Source organism: Chiloscyllium punctatum, chromosome 6 (assembly GCF_047496795.1).
Source record: "Chiloscyllium punctatum isolate Juve2018m chromosome 6, sChiPun1.3, whole genome shotgun sequence".
NCBI lineage: Eukaryota > Metazoa > Chordata > Chondrichthyes > Orectolobiformes > Hemiscylliidae > Chiloscyllium > Chiloscyllium punctatum.
The window spans coordinates 16,102,594-16,124,304 of record NC_092744.1 but is presented as its reverse complement, the minus strand read 5'-3'; the positions used below and the strand labels follow the sequence as shown (position 1 = coordinate 16,124,304).

At 43.2% G+C, this 21,711-nt stretch overlaps 1 protein-coding gene across 2 annotated transcripts in view; it reads left to right on the top strand.

The window, feature by feature from the left end:
• The first annotated feature begins 593 nt into the window (after positions 1–593).
• LOC140478744 (cysteinyl leukotriene receptor 1-like) overlaps positions 594–21,711 on the top strand; it is an 87,847-nt gene continuing 66,729 nt past the window's right edge. Inside the window, exon 1 of one of the 2 annotated variants that reach the window (XM_072572062.1) lies at positions 594–627. The gene's annotated coding sequence lies outside the window, so the exon portion shown is untranslated. Of the gene's footprint in view, positions 628–3,214; positions 3,468–21,711 lie in introns of those variants that run through there. The other variant, XM_072572061.1, reaches the window with a different exon arrangement.

The window sequence follows — 21,711 nt, the reverse complement described above, 5'->3', positions numbered from 1 at the left end:
TGTGTTGGGTATAATGCAACTCTGGCCCCACTAGTTGAAATGGCGCACTATTTTATGAATGTCTTATAACATGAGAACTAAACTAACATGTTACATCAAAACTGACTGTATTGGATATAGACAACTGGGATCTCTTGAAGAATATAAAGAGTTTCAGGGCATTCTTGAGAAGGAAGTTAGGAAGGCAAAGAGGGGAAATGAGATAGCCTTGGCAGAAAAAGACTCTGCAAATACATCAAGAGCAAAAGAGCAACTAAACAGAGAGCAGGACCCTTAAAGTTCAATGAGGTTGTCTTTACATTGAACTCCATGAGATGAGAGACATAGTAACTGAATATTTCACATTAGTTTTTAACTGTGAGAAAGAAATGGAAACTAGTTTATATTACAGAAGAGAAAGAGCTGGAGGTTTTAGAAAACATAAACATAGATACATCTCCGGGACCTGATCAAATGAATTCGAAGATGTTTTGGGAAGTTTGGGAGGATATTGTGGGCCCACTAGCAGAAATATTTGTATCATCTCTAAACACAGAAGTACTGCAGATGACTAATGTTATGCCTTTGTTTAAGAACAGCTGAAAGGAGACACCTGGAAACTATGGAGCTGTGAGTCTGGCACTGGTGGTGAGTAATTTGTTGTTGGTGCTTCTGAAAGATAGGCTTTACATGCATAAGGAATGATTAAGGATAGTCAGCATGTTTTTTTTTAAGATTAGATTACTTTTTTTTTAGGTTAAATTACTTACAGTGTGGAAACAGGCCCTTCAGCCCAACAAGTCCACACCAACTCTCCAAAGAGCAACCCACCCAGACCCATTCCCCTACACCTAACACTACGGGCAATTTAGCATGGCCAATTCACCTAACATGCACATTTTTGGACTGGGGGAGGAAACCGGAACACCCGCAGGAAACCCATGCAGCAGGAATTGAACCCATGTCTTTGGCACTGTGAGGCAGCAGTGCTAACCACTGTGCCACTGTATTTTGTGTGAAAGAAATTGTGTGTTCACAAACTTGATTGAGTTTTTAATTAAGTAACAAAAATTTGATGAGGGAAGAGTGGTAGACGTTATTTGCTTAGATTTTAGCCTTTGGCAAGGTTCTGCATGGCAGACTAATTAGTAAAGTTAGATCACATGGGTTTCAGGGTGAGCTTGCCAATTGGCTTTGTGACAGAGAGTATGGTGTTCCACAGGGATCGGTACTGGGTCCACTTTTGTTTGTTTTTATATAAATGATTTGGATGAGAATTGAGGACGTATGTAAGCAAGTTTACGGATGACACCAAAATTGGTAGCTTTAGTGGACAATGAAGAAGGTTATCCAAGATTACAAAGAGATCTTGGTGAATTGGGTCAATGGGCTAAGGAGAGACAGATGGAGTTTAATTGGGATAAATGTTATGTATTGGATTTTGGTAAACAAACAAGGATGGGGCTTATACAATTAATGGCAGGGTAGTACTGTAGAACAGCGAGACCTCAGGGTTCAGGTACATAATTCTTTGAAATTTGTGTCACAGGTAGATTCTCGTAATCTAGAGGAATTAAGGGCTACGGGGAGAACGCTGGTAAGTGGAGCTGAAATGCGCATCAGCCATGATTGAATGGCGGAGTGGACTCGATGGGCCGAATGGCCTTACTTCCACTCCTATGTCTTATGGTCTTATGGTAAAACTCCCGATGTGGTCTCCTCTACATTGGGGAGACTGGGCGCCTCCTAGCAGAGCACTTTAGGGAACATCTCCGAGACACCCGCACCAATCAACCAAACCGCCCCGTGGCCCAACATTTCAACTCCCCTTCCCACTCTGCCGAGGACATGGAGGTCCTGGGCCTCCTTCACCGCCGCTCCCTCACCACCCGACGCCTGGAGGAAGAACGCCTCATCTTCCGCCTCGGAACACTTCAACCCCAGGGCATCAATGCGGACTTCAACAGCTTCCTCATTTCCCCTTCACCCACCTCATCCTAGTTTCAAACTTGCAGCTCAGTTACTGTCTCCTTGACTTGTCTGACCTGCCTATCTTCTTTTCCACCTATCCACTCCACCCTCTCCTCCTTGACCTATCACCTTCATCTCCTCCCCCACTCACCCATTGTATTCTATGCTACTCTCTCCCCACCCCCACCCTCCTCTAGCTTATCTCTCCATGCTTCAGGCTCACTGCCTTTATTCCTGATGAAGGGCTTTTGCCCGAAACGTTGATTTCGCTGCTCGTTGGATGCTGCCTGAACTGCTGTGCTCTTCCAGCACCACTAATCCAGTTATGGTCTTATGGTCTTATGGTCTTATAAGGTGGTTAAGAAGGTGTTTAGCACGCTTGCCTTCATTGGTCAGACCTTTGACCATAGGAGTTGGGACGTCATGTTGAGGTTGTACACGACATTAGTGAGGCCTCTTCTGGAGTACTGTGTCCAGTTTTGGTCACTCTGTTATAGGAAGGATATTAGTGAACTGGAGAGGATTTAGAAATGATTTACCAGGATGTTGCCAGGAATAGAGGTTTGGTTTCTAAAAATACACTGGAAATGCTGGAAATGCAGTGAAGGAGGCTGAGGGGTGACCTTATTGTGGTTTCTAAACTCATGAGAGGCATACTTAAGGTGAATACAAGGGACTTTTCCCTAGGGTGGGGAAGTTCAAACCCAGGGGACATATTTTGTAAGGTAGGAGAAGCAAGATTTAAAAAGGACATCAGGGGCAACCTTTTTACACAGAGAGTGGCTCATGTGTGGAATGAACCCATCACGGAAAGTGGTGGATGCGGGTACAGTTGCAACATTTAAAAGACAGTTGGATAAGTTCCTGAATTGCAAAGGTTTAGAGGGAGAAGGGCCAAGTGCAGGCTCGTTTAGTTTGGGAATGTGGTCAGACCAAAGGGTCTTTTTCCATGCTGTGTGACTCTATGACTCTTCGACAGTATCTTTATAAGTGGTATTGCTTTTTTTCTATACAATATTCCACATCTCAGATAGGGAACTTGAATTGGAGGTTAATCGATCACAGTAATGTTACTAAGAAGCAGATCCTTTTTGGAACAAACTGTAAAGTGGCTGCATTCTTGACAAACATCACATATCTTACCAGACAGTACTTGCTTCAGCTGTTTTGCAATGCAGTTGAACGGCTGGTGGTTGGCAAGTTCTGTTTTCACTGTTGAATGAATTGCGTCACAAGAATATGCAGTTCGAAACCAAATTCCGTCTGGTCTTTATTGCTGGATAATTTCCATGAATCGATTTCCTCTGGAAAACTTGTGTGGTTCTGAAGTTACATTTTTGTGGATGATTTTTACTTGTTTTTCTCCCTTAACAAAAATATTGTTGCTACTGAAACATAGGATGCATATATCTTAGACGTGCAGCCTCAGTGTAGAGTGGATGTTGTTTTACGAAGCTGTCGGGATGAAATGTAGTGTCTGCTAACTTAAAAAATCTTGAACCTATCTACAAACTTCAGTAAGTACAATTTAGATGCATTATTACACCATTTTGCTCCTCTCTCTCTCTCTCTCTCTTTCTCTCTGAAACAACCACCTGGACTAGTTTAATATTTCCTGCATAATATTTCCATTTTCTGATTACCATGACAACTAGGCAGTTCAAGGTATTTTCACAGAGTTTAAGGTGTCACCTGGGGGACTGGGGGTGTTCTGGTTTTGCACTATACGAGGTGGGGGTGGGGGGGATGCGGTTTCAGAAACAAGTTATACTACCAGCTGGCAGTGCCAACATTGCAGTGACAGAAGAGGCATTAGAACCAGATGTTGTTCCGGTCCAGAAATGCAGGATGGTGTGTTCATCCACACGACGCTCCATGTTACCTGGTGTGCAGGCAAACTAGAAGTTTCTGAGGCAAAGGGAGTCTTCTGGATGCCATGAACATTTACTGACGGGGAGCTACGCCATTTCCTTTGGACGCTCTAAACCTGCAGGCATCTTGTAAAAAGATACAGTGCTCAAAATGAGGTAAGTCCCTACGTTGGGCCCAGTGATCAAGATAGGTGGTTACCTCATATGACACCACTCAAGCTTCACCTTATCTTCTCCTCACCAATTGAGCAGCCTGCACCCAGCATAAAGGACAATGTTGAGGGGCCTCCACAATGGGCATGGGGGTACGGGGAATTGAGGGGAAGTAGGTATCCATCCCGAAGGCAGTGATTGTGACAGGACCATCAAATCTAATGTTAAACCAGTGAACCCATCCAAAAGCTGATAATTTTAACACAACTGGACATATAGGCAGCCATCTCAGTGGGCTTATGGGAAAAGGCTGATTGGGAGTGGTGTGTTCTCCATGGTAATAGAAAATCTGTCCCCAAACGTACAGATGGAGGTGAAGATGTAGTGTTGGTGGATTTGTGATTAGCAAGAAGACAGGCCAGACATTTAACATCAACTGAGTGAGGTGAGTGGTAGCTGCATCTTAAAAGAGCGGATTCCTGGAATTCTCTCTGTGCGGGTGATTGACAGTGCTGATGTTGTCTCAATGTTGCTACAATTGGTCAACAAGGATTATGGCAAAGTTGCATCCATGTGCCATAACATAAGTTAGGTTCCGGCCTGAATGACTGTCGCATTCATTCAAACATTCCTAAGTGCCACTGCTTTATTGTCTAATGTATGGTCACCATAAAGTCTGCTGTTCATGGAATCACAGAACTCTTATGGCATGGAAGGAGGCTATTCAGCCCATCATACCTGTAGTGGTTCTTCCATTGTGCATCCATGTGCCAATCTCCTGTTTTACACAAATGCTATCAAGGGAATCAGACAGGGAAGCAATGGTGTTCGGGGCACATAGAGTCATGGAGATGTACAGCACAGAAACAGACCCTTCACTCCAACTCGTCCACGCCAACCAGATATCCTCAACTAATCTAGTCCCAGTTGTCAGCATTTGGTCTATATCCCTCTGACACCTTCCTATTCATATACTCATCCAGATAATGTTAAATGTTGGAATTGTACCAACCTCCATCACTTCCTCTGGCAGCTCATTCCATACATGCACCACCCTCTGTGTGAAAAAGTTGCAGCTTAGGCCACTTTTAAACCTTTCCCCTCTCACCTTAAAACTATGCCCTCTAGTTTTGAACTATCTGACCCTGGGAAAAAGTCCTTGGCTGTTCACCCTATCCATGCCTTTCATGGTTTTATAAACCTCTATAAAGTCACACCTGAACCTCTGATGCTCCAGAGAAACTAGCTGCAGCCGATTCAGCCTCCCTCTATTGCTCAAACCCTCTACACCAGGCAACATCCTTGTAAATCTTTGTGCACCTTTTCAAGTTTAATAACATCTTTTCTGGAGCAGGGAGACGAGGTTTGAGCACACTATTCCAAAAGTGGTCTAACCAATATCCTGCATAACTGCAACATGATGAGCCAGGGTGGACTGGACAAATAGAGGGAAATTTTGGATTGGAAATATTTAGGTGATGAGTGAGGGGGTAGATCCCTTTGATGGGCATCAGTGATTGTGGTAACTGGCCTCTAGTTCACCAAGCCAGGCAAGAACAGTACAGGGCAGCCAGATTTAGAATGGCAGAACACGTTCAAGGGGCTGAATGGACTATTCCTACTCCTACTCCTATGTTTCTGTAATACCTAATTTTTTGGTCACCTCATTGAGCTGCAAACCAGTAAGCCTACTCCACTAATCTAGAGAGGGCAGGATGGCATATGTGCATCACTTGGTCTAGACACCTCCCTCAACAAAGGAAAGAGTTTATCCTCAGCTTCCCCAACTCGAGTCGCAAGGACTAATCTGAATGCAGCCATTGTTACTCACTGTCTATCTTTCTTGCCTGTGATTTTGCTTGACCAAGCATTCACAGATTGTCATTATGTTGACTGTAATTCAGAGTGCAGGGAGATTTGATCAGTTCCTGCAGGCGAAGAAACCATGCTGTACGAGATCAGTATCAATTCATTTGTTGAAAATGAAAATACTCAGAATTTGTAAGTGTGATCAAAAGTCAGGAAGCGGTTACAGAATGTATCCGGACAACAAATGACTCACTCACTTTAACTCACCTCACATCAGCACAAAAATACATTACTGTATCATATTTGTGAAGTTCTCAATGCTTCGTACTGAGTGTTTGCTAACATATCATCAGCACTGAGAACCGTGGTGCAAATCATAAATCATACATTTTTACAGCAGTTTGATATCAAACTCTTTAGCAGTGAGTTGTAGCTGTTTACTATACACTAAAAAGAGCTGCCAAAAAGTGCACAGCTTCCAGCTGCTTGGGGATAACAGCGGCCTGTGTATGCACTTGTCACCCAATCCTGTAGCTGTTATTTTAATAGTCTCTTGGACCTCATTACTTCTGTTTGTCAGGCCTCCTAAGTCATGAAGGAAACACAAAGGAAGACTGTCCACCAGTGATCTGAGGGCTGTAAGATGTAGGAACATAATTAGGCAATCATGTCTGCCCCACTATTTAATCATGGCTGATATGTTTCTCAACCCCATTCTCCTGCCTTCTCCCTGTAACCCTTGATCCCCTTACCAATCAAGAACATACCTAACTCTGTATCAAATGTGCTTCGTGGTTTCGCCTCCACAGCCCTCTGCAGCAATGAGTTCCACAGAATCCCCACCCTCTGGCTGAAGAGATTCCTCCTTATCTCAGTGTGAAAGGGTCACCGCCTCTCTGAAGCTTTGGCTCTGGGTCCTCGTCTGTCCTGCTATTGGAAACATCTTCTCCATGTTCATTCTATCCAGGCCTTTCAGTATTCTGTAAGTTTCAACATGACACCCCCTTCCCCCCCCCATCCTTCTAAACTCCATTGAGTACAGATCTAGAGTCCTCAACCACTCCTCATATAACAAGCTCCTAATCCCTGGGATCATTGTTGTAAACCTCTTCTGCACCCTTTCTATGGCCAGCACACCCACCCTTAGACACAGGGCCCATTACTGCTCACAATATTCCAAATGTGGTTTGAACAGAACCTTATCTGGCTTCAGCAGTACACCTTCTGTTCTTGTATTCTAGCCCTCTTGAAATGAATGCTAAAATTGCATTTGCCTTCCTAACTGCCAACTGAACCTTCATGTTCATCTTAAGAGAATCCTGAACTAAGGCTCCTAAATTCCTTTGTGCTTCAGAATTCTGAAGCCTTTCCCGGTTTAGAAAATAGTCTACATCAGTATTCTTACGACCAAAGTGCATACCCTCACTCTTTCCCACCTTGTATTCCATCTGCCCACTCTCCTAGACATCCCAGTCCTTCTGTAGCCTCCCCACGTCCTCAACACTATTTGTCCCTCCACCCATCTTTGTGTTGTCTGAGGTGAGGACAGCAGAGGTACCCCAACCTTACCTAAAAAAATAAATTGCTAGGGAAACTCAACACATCTGGCAGCATCTGTTTTGAGTTAATGTTTTGAGTCCAGTATGACTCTTCAGAACTGCCCTAACCCTGACGCCATGGTAAATGCAGATGGATAAGTACATGAATAAAAACGGTTTGGAGGGATATGGACCAGGTGCGGGCAGGTGGGGATAGTTTAGCTTGGGATTATGTTCAGCATGAAGTGGTTGGACCAAATGGTCTGTTTCTATGCTGTAACAGTCATGTTTGCAACTTCCTTGATTGTTCCTGTTTCTCATCCTCACTTTATACATCAGCACAAAAATACAATACTGTACCGTAGTTGTGGAATTTTTGTTGCTTTGCACTGAGTGCTTGCCAACATATGATCAGCATTGAGATTTCTTGGTGCAAATTATAAATCATGTATTTTTGCCCAACACCAGGTTATAGTCCACTCGGTTTATTTGAATTCACTGGCTTTTGAAGCACTGCTCCTTCGTCAGGTCACCTGAAAGCTTGTGACTTCAAATAAACCTGTTGGACTATTACCTGGTGTCATGTGACTTCTAACTTTGTCCACCCCAGTCCAACACCGAAACCTCCACATCATGTATTTTTGCAGCAGTTTGTTATTGAACCATTCACAGTGTGTAGAGGATTGAAAAGACCTGCTCACTTCATGCTACAAGTAACTGCCAAAGACCAGGGCTTCCTTCTGGCTTCTTCCATCATAACGTGGCTCTAACACTTTCCTGGATCCCGAAGTGGAGCGTAGTTGCAAGGTTATAATAATGACAGTAAGCTGGGCTGTCCCAGACCTCCAGGAGAATGTGAGGACTGCAGATGCAGGAAATCAGAGTCGAGAGTATGGTGCTGGCTCGAAAAGCACAGCAGGTCAGGCAGCATCCAAGGAGCAGGAGAGTTAACGTTTCGGGCATAAGCCCTTCATCAGGAGTGAGGCTTGTGGGCCAAGGGGCTGAGAGATAAAAAGCGGGGTGTGGGTTGGGGGGAAGGTAGCTGAGAAAGTGATAGGTGGATAAAGGTGAGGGAGAAGGTGATAGGTCAGAGTGGTGAGTGATAAACAGGTCAGGAGGGCGGTGCCGAGTTGGAGGCTTGGGACTGGGATAATGTGGGGGGGAGGGGAAATGAGGAAGCTGTTAAAATCCATATTTATCCCATGTGGTCCCACACCTCTGCATTCTAGTGCAGTGTGTGCAATTTGCACTTTGCCTATCATCTCCCAATGGTGCTCCAACTCCTCTCCACAACCAAGTGAAAAATCGCACAACACCAGGTTTTAGTCCAACAGATTGATTTGGAGGTACAAGCTTTCAGAGTACTGTCCATTCATTGGGTAACTAGCTACCTGATGAAGGAATAGCACTCCGAAAGCTCCTACTTCCAAATAAACCTGTTGGACTATAACCTGGTGTTGTGTGATTTTAACTTTGTCCATCCCAGCCCAAGACTGGCATCTCCACATCATGTCTCTCCACAGTCAGGCAGTCTTGAACTTCATGGAGCACTGCATTCCAAGCAGGTTAAGAATATATTGAGATATTGACCAGCAGGAAATGTTTAAAGGTGCAAAGTTTAAGAGGGGAAAGATTTAAAAGGGGCTTTTTCATGCAGAGGATGGTGCATGTACGGTGTGGGTTGCCAGAGGAAGTGGTGGAGGCTGGTACAATTGCAACATTTAAAAGTCACCTGGATGGGTATATGAATAGGAAGGGTTCAGAGGGATATGGGCCAAGTGCTGACAAATGGGACTGGATTGGTTTAGGATATCTGGTCAGCATGGACGAGTTGGACCGAAGGGTCTGTTTCCATGTTGTACATCTCTGACTCGATGTGAGATAGAAGTGACAGAAGAGTATCAGCCCAATGGCAAAGATGGCTCCTGAGGTTCGGCGCCTTTGATGTTGGTTGGGTTCAATCGTGGAGGGATGGTGACACAGGCATCATTGACGGTGATGAGCTGGCTCAGGGCTGATGGACTCTCTACAAGCTATATTTTTGTTTTTCTTTTTTTTTTACACAGAGAGTGGTAAGTGTTTTGACTGTGCTGCCAGAGGAGGTAGTGGAGGTAGATACAATAGCAATAATTAAAAGGCATCTTGACAGATACATGAATAGGCAGGAAATAAAGGAATACAAACTGCATGGAGGCAAAAGGTTTTTAGCTTACAAAGGAATCATTCATTGATATGGTATGGTGGGCTGAAGGGCCTGTTCCTGTGTTGTACTATCCTTTGTTCTTTCTTTTTCGTTTTTGTTTTTTGACAATGGTTCCTGATAAGACCATAATACCATAAGATATAGGAGCAGAAATTAGGCCATTCAGCCCATTGAGTCTGCTCCACCATTCAATCATGGCTGATAAGTTTCTCAACCCCATTCTCCCACTTTCTCCCTGTAACCCTTGACAATCAAGAGCCTATCTATCTCTATCTTAAATATACACAATGTCTTAGCCTCCACAGCCTTCTGAGGCAATGAATTACATAGAATCACCACTCTCTGGCTGAAGAAGTTTCTCCTTATCTCTTTATTCTAAGGCTGTGCCCTCGGGGAAGTAAAATTACAAAGTTGGGTGATAACTGGCACTATAGGGAAAATATTGTTGGTGAACAAACTGCAATCTGCATTTCTCATGCAGCCAGATCAGAATCCAACTGGCAAACCAGCCGCTGGGAAATGCTGCACAGAAAACTACCTAGTGAGTGTCAACAGAATGTTTGCCTTATAGAGTGATTTTAATGAGGGCTGTTGTTTGCATAACAAATAGTAAATCAAAAAGTTGGCAAAATTAAATATTGATTTAGTCAGTCTGGAATCCAGGAGTTGCAGAAGCCAGTTACTTATGTTTATTAAGAATCTGTACGACCAATGAAAACTGGAGTATTTCCTTATCCAATATGCTGTTCAATCTCTTGGTTGGATTTTCAATTGCTAGAGGTACTGGGAGGGAGGGAAGGGAATAGTAAGGGTTCCTAAAGTGTGGAAAGTGGCCACTTGGTCCATCAAGTCTGCACCAACACACTGAAGAGTGTCCCATTGCTGCTATTTGTTTTTAAAACTCTATGATGTATAAACCCCATGTGAGGTGCTACCATAGCCACTCGTTGCACTAACATGGCTGCCACCATTAAAAAAGGTGCTTGGCAGAAGGGAAAGAGTTCCAATCACTGATTAGGTGCCCAGATCACACCCCTCTCAATCAGCCCACTTACATTTAAGAATCTCATTGTGAGAGGAACACAATTTGGGCACTGGTTCACCACCCAAAATTCAGCCGAGGATGAGGTTCCTGACCCGGCTTTGAAACGTCAGCCCTCTTTCTTCTTGTTTGCTCCTTCTTTCTTTTTCTCTCTATTTTTTATCTCTGTTTCTTCCTCTCTGTCTCTCTGGCTCCCTTTGACCTTCTCTCTACTTCACACTTTCTTTCTTTCACGCCCTTTCTTCCTCAGGCTTTCATTTCACTGTCTCGCTGTCATTTTCCTCTCTCTATATGCTTTTCTCTGACATCCCTTCTCACACCCCTGTCTTCCTCTCTCTTTTGTTGCCTCTTTCCATACCTCCATCTCTTCCCTTTACTCACCTTTCAATATCTCTGTCTCTCCTTTATCTTTTCTCCACTCCCTCTGTCTCTATCAACTTTTCTTTACCAAATGCGATCTATCTCCCTTAGTTCCTCAGTGACAGCTCAAAGGCTTAAACTGAGAATAGCTCAGGCTCAGTTCAGACTGCATCAAGGTTTTTGGAACTTCAGCATGTGCAAACCGAGTTATAGGAGCCTCACAATAATCTAACCAGCGCCAATGTACCCATTAGACAATGACTCTGATGGAGTCACTAAGGCACCATGTGACTCTTGTGGGTTAAGTAGGAAGAATCCTCGTTCTCATCAATTTCTATGTGATGACTGTGGTCTTTAGCCTGAAGTTTGAAGCTGTGGGAGTATTTGTTCTTCAACATTGTGCTTTTTTCTAGGCACCTACCTTTGTTGACTGAGTGGCATAGTGAAAATTTCGCTGCACGAGTTATTCAGGCTCTAACATTAATGCACTGGGAGTGTGAGTTCAAATCCCATGATTGGTGGACTTTTTTTCTGTAAATTCACTCACAGGCTGAGGGTATCACTGCTAATGTCAGCATTTATTGCCCATCCCTAATTGCTTAGAGGGCAGTTAAGAGTCAACCATATTGCTCCGGGTCTGGAGTCACACATAGGCCAGACCAGGTTAGTGAAAAAGATGTCTTTTAACCAAAAATCAACAATGTATATATAGCTATCATTAGATGTTTCACTCTAAATTTTTATTGAATTCTAATTCCCCCATTTGCCTTAGCAGGATTTGAAAAGAGGTCTCAGGAATATTACCTGGGGTCTATATAGTGCACTATATATTAAATATAGTTCACAAGCTGAGAAATTGAAGTTTGTTATGGTCACCTTGGCAATATCATCAATTTTCATAAGCTCAATGATTTAATCTTGTCCTTCAGGGGAGGAAATCTGTCAGACTTACATTGTCCAGACTACATGAGACTCCATACCCACAGATTCAATTTAAATTTGAATATATTTACTTGTTGCATTTAATTTTCATCAATTTAAATTCTGCTGCTAATCATTGTCAATTCCTGATGAAAAAGAATTTGCCTGTCCCTCTAGATTACTTACCTTGTGACAATACCACTACACCATCCTCTCCCACAGTTACTAACTCTGGTGGTTAATAACTGTGAGAAAGGATGTTGTAGTGATATTGTCACTGGATTAGTAACTGTGAGAGAGGATTGTATAGCGGTTAGCACTGCTGCCTCACAGCGCCAGGGTCCCATTTTGATTCCAGCCTTGGGCAACTGTCTGTGTGGAGTTTGCACATTCTTTTCGCATCTGCGTGGATTTCCTCCGGGTGCTCTGGTTTGCACCCACAGTTCAAAGATGTGCAGGTCAGGAGAATTGGCCATGTTAAATAGCCCTTAATGTAAGGTGCATTAGTCAGAGGAAAATGGGTCTGGGTGGGTTACTCTTCGGAGGGTCAGTGTGGACTGGTTAGGCCGAAAGGGTCTGTTTCCACACTGAAGGGAATCTAATCTAATATAATCCAGTGACGATACTACTACACCACCCTCTCCTACAGTTATTAATCTGGTGACAATATTCATTACACCATCACTCCCACAGTTACTAATCCAGTGACAATACCACTACACCATCCTCTCCTACAGTTACTAATCCAGTAATAATACCACTACAACATCCTCTCTCACAGTTAGTAATCCAGTAATAATACCATTACACCATCCTCTCCCACAGTTACTAATCCAGTGACAATACCACTACACCATCCTCTCCCATGTTAAAAATCACACATCACCAGGTTATAGTTGAACAGGTGTATTTGAAAGCATTAGCTTTCAGAATGCTGCTCCTTCATCAGGTGGTTGTGGAGTCTCAGATCATTTGACACAGAATTTAGAGCGAATTTTACAGTGTGATGTAACTGAAATTATATATTGAAAAAGACCTGAATTGTTTGTTAAGTCTCTCATCTTTTAGTATAAACATGTTGGTTTCAGTTCTTTCATGTTTAAATCGCAGAACTCTTTTTAAAAGTTGCATTCTCAAGTGAACCTTAACAATTGGTCTCATGTCGGCCCAGATAATGTATTGAAGGTTTTAGCTCCCTGTGTGAGACTGTCTGTGCCACAATGGTCAGACTGATTCCAATCGAAAAAATGGATTGACAGAATCTTACATGGATTCATACAGTTTATGACCAAAATAAAATGTAATTCTTCAAGGATAGATTCACCCCACAAGCTTATATGTGTATGTGTGCATGTGTGTGTGTGTGTGTGTGTGGTGTTATGAGGGTCTGAGAGAGAGTGTGTATGTATATGTATGTGTGTGGGAAAAGATTTACTAACCCACGATAGGCCCACAAAAGCAAATTGGCCAAATTGTACCAGGACACAATTTCTCCGACAGTGTGAGTGTGAGTGTAAAGAGGCATAGGTAGGTGAGAGGGTGCATGTGAGTGTGGGAGTGTATGTGTGAGCATATGAGAGAGAGCTTGTGTATGAAAGAGGGCCTACCTGAGTGTATGGCTCTGTAGGAGTATGTGTGTGTCTGTAGGAGTGTGTGTGTGTGTGTGTGTGTGTGTGTGTGTCTGTAGGAGTCTGTGTGTGTCAGAGTATATGTAGGAGTGTCTGTGTGTGTGCATCTGTCTGTGTTTGTACGTCTATCTGTGTGTGAGTCTGTGTGTGTGTGCATCTGTGTGTGTGTGTGTGTGTGTGTGTGTGTGTGTGTGTGTGTGTGTGTATAGTGCAATGGGGTCACCTGTAGTATGACATGAACCCAAGGTCCCAATTAAGGCCAACCCCATGGGTACCGAACTTGGCTATCAGCCTCTGGTTGGCCACTTTGTGTTGTTGCCTGTCCCGAAGTCCGCCTTGGAACATAGTCACCCAAAGATCCGAGACCGAATGTCCCAGATCGCTGATGTATTCTCTGAATGGGAGGGACCACTCCTGTCTGTTGATTGTTGTGAGTTGTCCATTCATCTGTTGCCATAGCCTCTGCTTGGTCTTGCAAATGTACCATGCCTCAGGGCATTCTTGCCTGCAGGCAACTGTCCTCCAAGGCGGACTTTGTGACAGGCAACAATGCACAGTGGACGAGCAGAGGCTGATAACCAAGTTCGGTACCCATGGGGAAGGCCTCAACCGGGATCTTGGGTTCATGTCACACTACAGGTGACTCAACCGCATGACACACACACACACACACAGACACAGACAGAGATGTACAGACACAGACACAGACACAGACAAAGACAGATGCACACTCAAAGAGACACACACACACACATAGACAATCATACACACACACACACTCCTACAGACACACACACACTCCTACAGACCCAAACACTCACGCAGACTCTCTCATACACAAGTTCTCTCTCATATGCTGACACGTACACTCCCACACACCCTCTTAAAGACCTATACCCCTTTACATTCACACACACTCTCTCACAGACACTCATAACACCCCCTCCCATACATACATACCTGCAGGCACAAACACACATATAGATTTGTGGGGTGAATTTGTAACTGCCGAATTACATTTTATTTTCCTCAAAAACTGCATTAATCCACCTCACACCTTCAATGTATGATCTGGGCCGACATGACACCAATTGTTAAAGATCACTTGAGAATGTAACTTTAAGAAAGTTCTGCGATTTACATATGAAAGAAGTGAAACCAACATGGTAATTCAAAAAGAGGTGAGACTTAACAAACAATTCAGGTCTCTTTCGATATATAATTTCGGTTACATCACACTGTAAAGTTTTGCTTTAAATTGTGTGTCATACGATCATACACTCCACAACCACTTGATGGAGGAGCAGTGCTCTGAAAGCTAATACATCCAAATAGAGGTGTTCGACCATAACCTGGTGTTGTGTGATTTTTAACTTTGTACTCACCAGTCCAACACAGGCTTCCCCAAATCATGCTCTCCCACAGTTACTAATCCAGCGATAATACCACTACACCATGCTCTCCCACAGTTACTAATCCAGCGATAATACCACTACACCATGCTCTCCCACAGTTACTAATCCAGCGATAATACCACTACACCATCCTCTCCCACAGTTACTAATCCAGAGATAACACCACTACAGCATCCTTTCCCACATTAACTAATCCAGTGACAATACCACTAAACCATCTTCTCCCACAGTTACTAATCCAGTGACAAATTCACGACACCATCCTATCCCACATTTACTAATACAGTGACAATACCACTACACTGTCCACTCTCACAGTTACTAATCCAGTGACAATACCACTAAACCATCCTCTCCCACATTTACTAATCCAGTGACAAATTCACAACACCATCCTTTCTCACAGTTACTAATCCAGTCACAAGACCATTACACCATCCTCTCCCACAGTTACTAATCCAGTGACAAATTCACAACACCTTCCGCTCCCACATTTACTAATCCAGTGAGAATAACACTACACCATCGTCTCCCACAGCTACTAATCCAGTGATAAATTCACTGCACCATCCTCTCCCAAAGTTACTAATCCAGTGACAATACCAATACACCAACCTCTCCCACAGTTACTAATTCAGTGACAATACCACTACAACATCCTCCCCCACAGTTACTAATCCAGTAATAATACCACTACACCATCCTCTCCAACAGTTACTAATTCAGTGACAATACCACTACACCATCCTCTCCAACAGTTACTAATTCAGTGACAATACCACTACACCAACCTCTCCCACAGTTACTAATTCAGTGACAATACCACTACAACATCCTCCCCCACAGTTACTAATCCAGTAATAATACCACTACACCATCCTCTCCAACAGTTACTAATTCAGTGACAATACCACTACACCATCCTCTCCAACAGTTACTAATTCAGTGACAATACCACTACACCAACCTCTCCCACAGTTACTAATTCAGTGACAATACCACTACACCAACCTCTCCCACAGTTACTAATCCAGTAACAACACCAATACACCAACCTCTCCCACAGTTACTAATTCAGTGACAATACCACTACACCAACCTCTCCCACAGTTACTAATTCAGTGACAATACCACTACAACATCCTCTCCCACAGTTACTAATCCAGTAATAATACCACGAAAACCATCCTCTCCCACAGTTACTAATCCAGTGACAATACCACTACAACATCCTCTCCCACAGTTACTAATCCAGTAATAATACCACTACACCATCCTCTCCAACAGTTACTAATCCAGTGACAATACCACTGCACCATCATCTCCCACATTGATTAATCCAGTGACAAATTCACTACTATTGTTACTAATCCAGTGACAATAACACTACACCATCCTATCCGACATTTACTAATCCATTGACAATACCACAACACCACCCTCTCCCACTGTTATGAATCCAGTGACAGTACCACTACACCATCCTCTTCCACATTTACTAATCCAGTCACAATACCATAACACCATCGTCTCCCACAGTTACTAATCCAGTGACAATACAACTACACCATCCTATCCCACATTTACTAATCCATTAACAATACCACAACACCATCCTCTCCCACTGTTATGAATCCAGTGACAGTACCACTACACCATCCTCTTCCACATTTACTAATCCAGTCACAATACCATAACACCATCGTCTCCCACAGTTACTAATCCAGTGACAATACCATTACACCATCCTTTCCCACAGTTACTAATCCAATGCCAAAATCACTTCATAATCCTCTCCCACAGTTACTAATGCAGTGAGAATGCCACTACACCATCCTCTCCCACAGTTACTAATCCAGTGACAATACCACTACACCATCCACTCCCACAGTTACTAATCCAGTGACAATACCGCTACACCATCCTCTCTCACAGTTACTAATCCAGTGACAATATCACTACACCATCCTCTCCTACATTTACTCATCCAGTGACAATACCACTACACCATCCACTCCCACAGTTACTAATCCAGTGACAATACCGCTACACCATCCACTCCCACAGTTACTAATCCAGTGACAATACCACTACACCATCCTCTTCCACAGTTCCTAATCCAGTAATAATACCACTACGCCATCCTCTCCGCAGTTACCAACGCACTGACATCACCACTTACACCACTGTTTCCACTACTGTCTCTGCCTTGTTGAAATTGGTGTGGAGTTGAAGTTGACAGGTTGACCCTCACAATGCTGGAAGTATTAACCATACCTAAAACTTCAAGTTTGTCTCGGGATGTAATTACATATCATCCCTTCAAAGTGACCCTCCAACTCTCACAATGCTGATGTTTTAATAATCCATTCACTGGGTGTGGACATCACTAGGTAGTTTATTTTTGGTCGCCCACTCCTAGATGTGTTTGAGAAGGTGCTGGCTTGTCTTCCTGAATCACTGCAGTCCATTTTGCACAGGTACACCCACAGACATAATGGGGGAAGCTCCAGGATTTTGACCCAATATGACAGTGACAGAATTGCGATCTGTGTCAATGTTAGGGTGGTTTGGGATTTGGAGGTTTCCCCATGCTTCAGCTGCCCTTGTCCTTCCCTGTCTTAGTGGCTGCAGGTTTCTTGTTTAGGCTACTTGGTGTGGTGTTGCAATGAATTCTTTATTGTCAATACCTTACAATGCTGGAATGTTTGACCTAACAGCATGTTGGCTGCACGTCCACCACAATAACTGCAGGGATTCACAAATTCAATCCACCACCATCTTCTCTAGGTACGAAAGGGATGCCAATGTTGTCATCCCAGAATTAATTTTATTATTTAACTGCCAACAGCCAATGTTGCGTTGGAGGTATGACACATATCCTTGAACCCTCTGGAAATAAAGCCCTCATCTTCTGTCTTTATATTTTGTGGCCAACAATTCCAACTGTGACTGGAGCACAGGTACCCAAGGTAGTCCTTGCTTCTTCAAGGCCAAAGCCTTCTCCTGGCATGGAGATCCAGTCAAATGACAGGGACAATGCTCCTATTTCCAGGTACTTGCTCTGAATAGGAGTGGGCTCATTTCAAAGGATGAACTGAATGGAAAATCAGAACAAAGTGGTTCATCTACAAATCTTCAGGTAGATCTGTCAACCAATAGCCAGTGAACATTCCCAACAGATTAAAGAAGAGACATGTGTAAACCCAGTGCCTGAGGACATTTCAAAGCATTACATAGCCAATGAAGTGTTGATTGTCATTGTTGTCATGTAGGAAACATGGCAGCCAATATAAACACAGCAGGATCCCACAAGTAGCAAAGAGGTAAATTGTTTGTCATGACTTTGATTTCAAGATAGATACAACCAGGTCATTGGGAAGACATCCCCTCATAATTCTTCAGAGTTGAACATGATACATGAATAGGAAAGGTTTGGAGGGATATGGGCTAGGAGCAGGCAGGTGGGACTAGTTTAGTTTAGGATTATGCTTGGCATGGACTGGTTGAACCAACAGGGCTGTTTCAGTGTTGTATGACACGATGGCTGTGTCAAAAGCTGAGAGATGATCTTATAGAAGTTTATAAAATCATGAGGAGCATGGATAGGATGAATAGCCAAGATGTTTTTCAAAGGAAAGGGAGTCCAAAACTAGAGGGTATAGGTTTAAGGTGAGAGGGGAAAGATATAAAAGGGGACTTAAGGGAAGTGTTTCATATTGAGGGTGGTGTGTGATGGAGGCGAGTACAATTACAACATTTAAAAGGCATCTGCATGGGTGTATGAATAGGAAGGGCTTATGGGCCAAATGGTGGTAAATGAGACTAGATTAATCTAGGATATCTGGTCAGCACAGACGGGTTGGACTGAAGGGTCTGTTTCCGTGCTGTACATCTCTATGACTCTATGACAGTGCTTATGACAAATAATCTTTTAGGTTCACCTGCAAAGAAAAAAGTTTTAACATTTCAATCCAACAGCTCTGACTGGGCAACATTCCTTCATGCTACACTGGAAGAGCCAATAAAGCCCATGACTTTGTAAACTGCTGACTCAGAGGCAGAAGGGCTTCCATTTAGCCACAGCTCAGTTGCTGGGAGAGACTGGCCTCTTTTGAATGCTATCCTTACAATACTTTCAGGAAATAAGTTCCACATCATTAACCGCTCTGTACAAGATGCCTTTTCCTTATGCTATCCCAGTCTTCTTTCCGCTCTGTTAAATCAGTGTCCCAAAGAGGTGGAATACCTGGATTGCATCAGAAATCATAGAGTCATAGAGGTGTACAGCACGGAAACAAACCCTTTGCTACAGCTCGTCCATGCCAACCAGATATCCTAACCTAATCTTGACCCATTTTCCAGCACTTGGCCCATATCCCTCTAAACTCTTCCTGTTCATAGACACATCCAGTTACCTTTTAAATATTGTCATTGTAGCAGCCTCCACCACTTCATTTGGCAGCTTATTCCATACACGCACCACCCTCTGTGTGAAAAAATTGCTCTTGAGGTCCCTTTTAAATCTTTCCCCTCTCACCTTAAATCAATGTTGTCTTGATTTGGACTACTCCACCCAAGGGAAAAAAAATCTTGTCTATTTTTCCTATCCATGATCGCCATGATTTTATAAACCTCTATAAGGTCACCCCTCAGCCTCTGAGACTCCAGGGAAAACAGCCCCAGCCTATTCAAACCCTCCAATCATGGCAACATCCTTGTAAATCTTTTCTGAACCCTTTCAAGTTTCAAACATCCTTACTGTAGGAGGGAGACCAGTATTGCACACAATATTCCAAAAGTGGCCTAATCAACATGATGTACAGCTGCAACATGACTTCCTAACTCCTATACTTACTGCTGTAACCAATACAGGAAATCATACCAAATACCTTCTTCACTATCCTATCTACCTGCAACTCCACTTTCAAGGAACTATGAACCTGAACTCCAAGGTCTCTTCGTTCAGCAACACTCCCCATTAAGTGTATAGGCCCTGCTCTGATTTGCCTTTCCAAAATGCAGCACAACACATTTATCTAAATTAGATTCAATCTGCCATTCCTCAGCCCATTGGCTCATCTGATCAAGATCCTGTTATACTCCTAGGTAACCTTCTTTGCTGTCCACTGCACCTCCAGTTTTGGTCCCTTGTGCAAACTTACTAACTATACCTCCTACGTTCACATCTAAATCTTTTCTATAAATGAGGAAAAGCAGTGGACCCAGCACTGATCCTTGTGGCACACCACTGGTCACAGGCCTCCAATCTGAAAAATAATCCTGCATGACCACCCTCTGTCTTCTACCTTTGAGCCAGTTCTGTAACCAAATGGCTAGTTCTCCTTGTATCTATGAGATCAAACCTTGCTAACCAGCCTACCATGAGGAAACTTGTTGAATGCCTTCCTGAAGTCCATATAGATCATGTGTACTGCTTTGCCCTCATCAATCTTCATCATTACTATTTCAAAACACTTGATCAAGTTTGTGAGACATGATTTCCCACACATAAAGCCATGCTGACTATCCCTAATCAGTCGTTGCCCTTCCAAATACATTTCAAACCTGTTCCTCAGGATACTCTCCAATAACTTGCCCATCATCGATGTCTATAGTTCCCTGGCTTTTCCTTACCACCTTTTTGAAATAATGGCACCACATTACTCAACCTCCAGTCTTCCAGCATCTCACCTGTGACTATTGAAGATCCAACTATCTCAGCATCTCGCACAGCATTCGCTTCCTTAGTTTCCCACAGAGTTCTAGAGTACATCTGATCAAGTGATGGGGATTTATCCACCTTTATGCATTTTAAGACATCTAGCACCTCCTTCTCTGTAATATGGGCATTTTTCAAGATGTCACCACCTACTTCCCCACATTCTATATCTTCTATGTCCGTCCCCACAGTAAACACTGATGCAAAATACTCATTTAGTATCTCCCCACCTCCTGTGGTTTCACACATAGGCTGCCTTGCTGATCTTTGAGGGGTACTATTCTCTCCCTAGTTACCCTTTTGTCCTTTTATAAATGTATTTATAAGATCCCTTTGGATTCTCTTTAATTCTATTTGCCAAAGCTATCTCTTGCTCCCTCCACACTATCCACCACTCTACCAACCTTCAAGTCATCAGCAAACTTACTAACACACCCTTCCACTTCCTCATCCCAATCATTTATAAAAATTACCAAGATCAGACGTCCCAGAACAGATCCCTGTGGAACACCACTGGTCACTGAACTCCAGTGTGAATACTTACCATCTTCTATCACCCTCTGTCCTCTATGGCCCAGCCAATTCTGTACCCAGACAGCCAAATTTCCCTGGATCCCATTCCTCTTTACTTTCTGAATGAGCCTACCAGGGGAACCTTATCAAACACCTTGATAAAATTGACGTACATGACATCTCTAATCAAACTATGGTTTTCCAACTAATCATAAATCCTGTATTTCAAGATCCTCCCCAATAATTTGTCCGCCACAGACATAAGATTGACTGGTCTGTAATTCCCAGGATTATCCCTATTCTTTTTCTTGAACAAGGGGAAAACATTTGCCATCCTCCAGTCATCTGGCACTACTCCAGTGAACAGTTAAGATGCAAAGATAATCGCCAAAGGTGTAGCAATCTCCTCCCTCATTTCCTGTAGTATCCTGTCTGGGCCCGGGGACTTATCTAACCTTATGTTTTTCAAACTTTTCAGTGCATCCTCCTTCTTAATATCAACCTGTTTGAGCATATCAGTCTGTTTCACACTATCTTCACAAACGTCAGGGTCCCTCTCACTAGTGAATACTTAAGTAAAGTATTA